This window comes from Pagrus pagrus (genome assembly GCF_965226575.1).
Source record: "Pagrus pagrus genome assembly, chromosome: 6".
Classification (NCBI taxonomy): domain Eukaryota; kingdom Metazoa; phylum Chordata; class Actinopteri; order Spariformes; family Sparidae; genus Pagrus; species Pagrus pagrus.
The window spans coordinates 28,537,831-28,544,925 of NC_140190.1; the positions used below are offsets into that span (position 1 = coordinate 28,537,831).

General features: G+C 42.0%; 1 long non-coding RNA gene across 1 annotated transcript; it reads left to right on the forward strand.

Annotated features, from left to right (window-relative positions):
• The first annotated feature begins 2,140 nt into the window (after window positions 1-2,140).
• LOC311258762 lies at window positions 2,141-3,668 on the forward strand. Its single transcript, XR_014622775.1, has 3 exons — window positions 2,141-2,325; window positions 2,723-2,878; window positions 3,581-3,668. It is a non-coding gene; the product is annotated as an uncharacterized lncRNA (long non-coding RNA).
• The last annotated feature ends 3,427 nt before the right edge of the window (window positions 3,669-7,095 follow it).

A 7,095-nucleotide genomic window follows, 5' to 3' on the forward strand; every position in this document is an offset into this window, starting at 1 on the left:
AGAGAGAGAGAGAGAGAGAGAGAGAGAGAGGTACATGAAATGCTGGCGAGTCTTGTCCCTCCTCTCCAGTCTGAACATGTACAGAGCTTTCTATTCCCTGAGCTCGACGCCTCTGCTTTTGATCCTGTCAGCTCTGCATGGCTCTCTCGGACGGGTCATCGGATGAGAGCTTTGGGTCTGGCTGCTCCGCAGGGAAGAAACCTGGACCTCAAAGAGAGGTCAGAAAGAGAAACTCAAACCCCGGGTCCGCGGGGAGAGGAGACAGACTGCTTATCAGAGGCTTATCAAGACATGGAGGGTTATATGCACAGTCAGGCCTCTGAGAATTGGCATTAAAACTGAAGAGGTAAGAGGGAGAACGAAAGGAAAGAGAGGATGAGGGATGGGAGGAAGAGGGAGTGACGGGGCGGCAAGACGGGGTCGGATCTCTGAGGAGAGAATAACAGGAGATTAGTTTTAGATGAGATTCATTGTTATCCAGCAAGAGTTTTCTTTGTTTCTTCACCCAGCTTTTCCACCTATTTTCTCAAATGAGGGACAGAACAAGAGAGAATTGTTGGGCTAAGATTTAATTTATTCCAGGACTATAAACACTTGAGGGGCTGTTTAATTTTCATTAGAGGTCCTGATGCTCATCAACAAATTCAATATGAGCATCACAGGAACTCACAGCGTCGCCTCTAAAAGGCAGGGATTATGTTTATTGACAACACGTTCTGTGTGGAGTTGACATGTTTCAGGGGTTAGGAGTTATGCCCTGTGTTTGTGTTTCTTATGTTACCAATCCCCCTTTGTCTCATACTTGGCTTGGAGCCCCAACAGGTAATAACTGTCAAGTGTGGTGATGTATAGACTCCAGATGTGGGTGTGAGTTTGGGTTGTGTGCATGTATATATAAGAAAACCCACAAGAGGATGTATTGCGCCTTCAGCCAGAAACATTGCATGTTGAAGCGTCCACCTGCAGGTCTTTGAATAAAGAAAGACTACTCTCTCCTGCGGTCGGTCCTCTGTTCACAAGATATTGCCACGACATCCAGAGTCGGCATGAACGGTGGCGTTGTGACAAGTAGGCGGGACGGCCAAGCCAGCTGCCAGTGTTGGAGGAGGTGTTTCAGTATTTGTGGACGTGAAACCACTTGGTACTTCACACAATCATGAGAACAGATACATTTTAGATATGTATTAAACTCAACAAATGTAACAGCATCCTTTCATTGTTAGTTTCATTTTACACACAAGTATACAGGAAGTATGCACAAGTATACTTACAACACACATCATCATATTTCCTCTTGTTGATGAATATTGCTTACTGGTCACAGGATGAAAGGGTTTTGAATTGTAATCAAAATGATTTTCAAACCAACCGAGCAGTTACACCAACCACCTACCCGACCAAAGCATTCACATATTCACAATCTGAATACACCATTGGAATAAAAACTGACATCTGCTCATTCCAGCTCGCCATTTTGTTCTTATTTCTTTGCCTTTTTCTTCTTCTTTGACGTTCAGGCAGTAAACAGTCTAACTGTCTTCCTCAGCTGTCAGCTGTCTGCTTGAATGTGTGTCTGAGCTCCAATGGACTGGAAACATATCCAGGATGTTTGCTTGGTGTCCACCCTGTAGATACTGTAGACGTTAAGCCTGCAATGATATGATTAAATAAAATATAGGGAATGGTTGTGTTCTTCATCAAATGCAGGGATCTAGAGCTTTGAGTCCAGTATTCTTAATACAGGGGCAAAGGCAAAATATGAATACATTATCAGGATATGAACAGATCAAGTGGGACAGAATTTGTCACAAGCACCACAACACTACTTCTCAGTGCTAGCTGAGTCCGATCTAAACATCATAAACACAAACACCTTGCTACATGCTAAACCTTCCAACAGTCGGCAGATCACTATGCAGTGACTTTAGGATATCTGATGTCCATAAATCAGTTTAGAAATCAAGAAAAAAATTCAGGTCCATACTTTATGTAACCCTGGTTTGTTTCATAGTAGTCTAATTTACAGAACCCTTTGAATGTATCGTAGTTGTTTCTCGTCTGGTAGTGTCATTTCTGAGCTTACCTGAATGCATCACCCGCAGCTCTCGGTGTGTGAGAAGATGAGCAACAGAGAAAGGAGAAACCTCATGTAGCCGCGGAGCAAAGTGTCCTCGTTCGGCGACCAAATGTGATCATAGTTGCGAATATTGTGATAAAACTGTCGTTAAGGAAGTGAGTGTGAAGAGATACTTACCTGGTGGGAAGTGAAGTCGATCCCAGGAGCAACTCCGACAGTGTTTCCTCGAACTTTTCTGAACTATTCTGGTGAGTTAGCTGCACCGTTAGCTTGATTAGCAGTATCATTCTGGTTCAGTACAGAAAGAAAAAGCCAGTCAGGATAGTCAATAAATGTTTAATGGTATTGAGACGTGTTTTTTGTGATGTTGTGGTGATATGTTGTTATTGTGTGTTACCGTGACGAACGGTTAGCAGTTTTCCGAGCTGTTAGCTTAGCTGCGGCCTGGTAATGAGGCCGAGCGTAGCGCCATAGCTGTCGCTGTAGCTCAGATACCACAATGACGCAGCATTTCATGTGTTTTTTATTTTCTGTATTTGAGCTGTTTATATTCTAAGTGATGAAACTGTATTGTTCAATGTACACTGGAAGAAGTAAAGAGACAGTCATTTAAGCTGATAAATAATTACGCTGCATATTATGCAGGCTGGTTTTTTTGAGGGACGAGTTCTTCTGCCCAACTGTGATCCACATCACCCGCCATTGCCGCGTGAAGGCCCTTGGTTCAACTGCAACCTGTATCACCCGCCATGCTGCACGGAGGCTTCGGTTCATCGGGACCGCAGTGTGGACATCAGTGTGGTAGGACAAGGCTCAGTCCGGAGGAGTGACACATTTTAGTTGCACTTTTTTTCTGAGATCTCAGTATTTTTTAATTTATTTTTTAATTATTTTGTTCACCCCTTTGCAAAAAAAACAATCTGACAAAGGAACTTAAAGAACTGTTTTCTTCTTGGAGGACCCTGAAAGACAATGAATAAACTGAAACAGACAACGGAAACAGGGAAGAATAAAGACAATTTAACCCATTAGAGGGGAAAGAAACACATTTTTGTTATTTTTTTCTATACCGGTACTTACCTGGGTCAGCTAATTTTATTTCATTCTGTGAATTTAAGTTATGTGGAAAGAACTGCATTTCATTTAATGAGTGTAAGGTTGACTATTTTATGTTAAGAGAGAAATTGACATTTAAATATATACATTTATACCATATTCTGTGTTGTGTGTTATGTGGGCTGGAGATCAGTTGCTCTCGTGCTTCAGTGCTACTGCCAGTCTCCTTACCCGAACCTAGTTGATCAGAACGAACCCAAGAAGACTGAGAAAAAGGTTACATTTACATTGCTGTCAGACAGCCATCAACCATACAATGTCTGTATTCCTACCCAGGCGCTGTAGTACGCCACAGATCAGCTGTTTGGGTGAGACTTTCAGCGGCTGTCTGACAGTGATGTAAAGCGCCAAAAATTTTCACTTAAACGGATACGTGCCTTCTTTTAGGTGGCTAAAATATGCTTGCTGCCGGTATCGTTTACAGCAGTACGGTGCTACGCGCTGCTTCTCCACGCAGGGGGAGAGCTGAAGGTCATCCACTGCAGGTAACACACTGACTAGGGATGAGTACCTCATACAACCCCACATCAAAAGACCCAAACTATCACTTTAAAATATCCAGTGATGTCGTGCTTACAAATGTTCTTACACAGTATTGAACTGCAGTCACTGGCCTGGCAGCCTTCTCACCTGTACCTCCAGCACCATCACCTCCACCTCCCGATTGGAAAGTCAAGTCATAAACATGTACTGTGAATGTGCTGACATGTTTTGTAGAAATTTCAATATAGTACGCAGGCCAATGACATGAACAAATATGAATGTTTCAGTGGTTTATGGAAATGGTAGCTGCCAACATTTTGTAATGGCCACTGGGCTGCTGCTAAACACCAGCATGTTTCATTGTGAGCATGTAACGTAACACAGCTGTGCTTAAGTGCAGCCTCATGGAGCCACTAGCATGACTGTAGACTCATGTTGTGAGATAAACGCATACAAACACAGACAGGTTGTGTTACAACCCTACTGGCCGCCATACATACACTCTGAATGTAAGCCAGTCACACTAAACGCGGTTTCTGAACCTGAACTCTTCCTCCTGCTTCTCCATTTGCCAGTGGGTTAAAAGCAATTCTGTCTCAGACCATGTGTATGTGTGCGGGTAAGCGTCTGCAATTCTGTGTCGCACGTCGTGCTGCGAAAGACTCTTGATCCTCTGAATAAGCACGGTAGGATAGAAAACAAGAGCAGCTTGTACTGAGAAACACTGACACACGGAACGCTCTTGGTTAGCTTATATACTAATGATGCCTGATTGGCTCCTGCGAAAAGATGCAACCATAACTGTGTGCGGGCCAATTATATCATCTTTCCAGCAGGGAAACTGAAGTATACTGTAGATTGTGCTTGAAGAAACCAGCCAGAGAAAAAAATGCCTTACAGATACACAGATGTGAACATCAAATTGCATCAATATCAAGGCTGCAAGAGTGGAGGCCTCCGAGTCCTGCGGGGATTCAAAGAGACTGTTTTAGTAGCAAAAGGAAAACAAACATTCTCTTTGCAAGGAAGGCAGCACACCAAGAGCTCAAAATAGAGACATCATTTCACACACACAAAAATATATGCAGTTAGGAATCTGCAGTGTCTCTGCAAACTGATTTAAGTTCAAAATGTTTTGATAAAGCAGGAATTCAAAGTTGACCGAGGAGCGCCAAAGCTGTCTCTCTCAGTTACAATAGCCCACCTCACAGTGTTTCTGTTTGCTGGCTGCAGGGTTTGGGGTATTACAGAGCTCACTGTGCTTAATCCAACATGCTAACAGAGGCTGTCACACCAGAAAATCCTGTAACTACACAACGCCCACACTGCAGTCTTATTGCAGGCAAACCCTATTTATTCCCCACTTAACGACTCTATTTTGTGTGCGTCTAGTTTGTCCTAAGGACATATTTATTGTTGTTGTTTTAGGGTTTATCACAAATTTTCTGTCAGACATTGTGTGCATGTAACAAAGCCTTTAAATCTCTTTTGAGGTTGTCAGGATGTCAATGGCATTTGGACATGGACTACACTAACATGAATTACAAAGTTGAATGTTCTAACATTTTATGCTATTTACAGATGTTATTTTCTAAAAATCAGAGGAAATGACTGCCGAACGACACAGAGATTACACAATACAGGTTAGAAAGGTGTACAGTTGGCTTTTAATTACCTAGCTGGTATCTAGTTGTATTATTCCAATGACAGTGTGCACATTTGTCTAGTGTATTATCACCTGTCACAGCCACATCCAACCTGCAAGCCTCCGTCTGTTAACTGGAGACACAAACTGAGCTGGCAATAGAGAAGTATTTTAATCTGATACAATGTTTTTTTTTTATGATTATGAAAGATGATTTAAATATGTTCTTTCTCGTTCATTACCACTGGTTTGATTAAACAGGCGACACCTGATTCTTCCACTGGGGGACAGATTGTGACCGGTGTTAAAGGTAATGCAATAAAAGAGTAATGTGTTACAGTAATGCATTACTTTAGGGAAAAGTGCACCCAACGATGAAAATTCAGCAGTTTAATAAGGGGGTGAGTAGTGCTCAGCCCACTGATGGAAGGTCGGGTGAAGTTTTGTAGTCAACAAAAAATGTCTGGAGCTTCAGAGCAAAACAAAAAACATAAAATGTCTCCATACAGCTCGTCAAGCATCATCCAAGTCTCCCAAAGCCCGAGATCCTTAATTGATTTATAAACACATTATTCACACCCAAGCCAAAATCTTCAGAGTAGCTGCTAAATTCAAAGTGTTAACGTCGCCCCGTCCCAAGAGGGTGCACAATTGTGCATCAAGGGTGAAAATGAAGTCTTTTCAAATCAATTTTGGATCTCGGGCTTCCAGAGGCTTGGATTACACCACAGGATATTGACCTATTACAAATATATTTGGTTATAGGCGTATATGTTGCACGAGGTGCACCCATATGAAAACTCGGATAACAATACAGAAAAATGCTTCGAATAATTTAGAATGATTTAATTCCCAGTAAGTTTACGGTTTCAGTCCACTGATGTCATTTAAGACAATAAAGTCTGCCCGGAAAAAATGTTAGCAGTTAAGCCTACACATGATGATTTCCAAACCCTCACTGAGTGGTTTTTGTGGCCAAACCTAAGCAGAGCATTGTGACGAGAGAAAAAACTGGAAATTGATCCCAAAGAAACAAAGTTACAACAGTTTTAACTTATCTGTGGTTTTGCAGCAATGTTATTATTGTTAATCTGTTTAATATGGTGACGGGACTTTCACAGGACTTTCCCTCCGTAGACCAGGGTTCATGTCCTTTTTGTGACCAAGAGTCGAGAGTGATTTGTTAATTTATGTAATGTATGTAAGTGAACGTACGTAAATGAAGAAACTGATGTCAGGTACGTGAAGCGAGTTAGGTTACTTATTTTAACCGACAGAATGATCTTTTTCCGTTTTTTAGCCTAACCAAACCACAGCTGTTTGACATTGTTAATACAATTCGAAAAGTCATTATATGCAATACAATGTGAACCGTTTGTCAGTACACTTTTTTTGCAGTCTGACAAGAAGTTGTACATTTCATATCGTTGCAAACTTGTCCACAGCGCCTTTATTTTGAAAGTCTAGCCAGATGTTGCATATAATGTATAAGTTCGAACTTGACAGTGGAGCCTCTCGTGCAAAACTGACGCTAGAGGAGTAGGCAGAGCGTGATAGTTTAAAGCTTAATGCCACTGAGCAAGCTGCCAAATTTGACGAGTTGGGAGTGAGAACACGTTACTGTAGCAGTTACGGTTGCTAAGCTATGATTGGGCAGCTGCTGTTTTGGGGGAGGAGTTTAGCAAACATTAAATTCTGCCCCCTGTCACGTGCTCTTGGATACCCCTCAGGACTTTATTCTGTTGGTAACGACCAGTTTTGAACACATGTACAG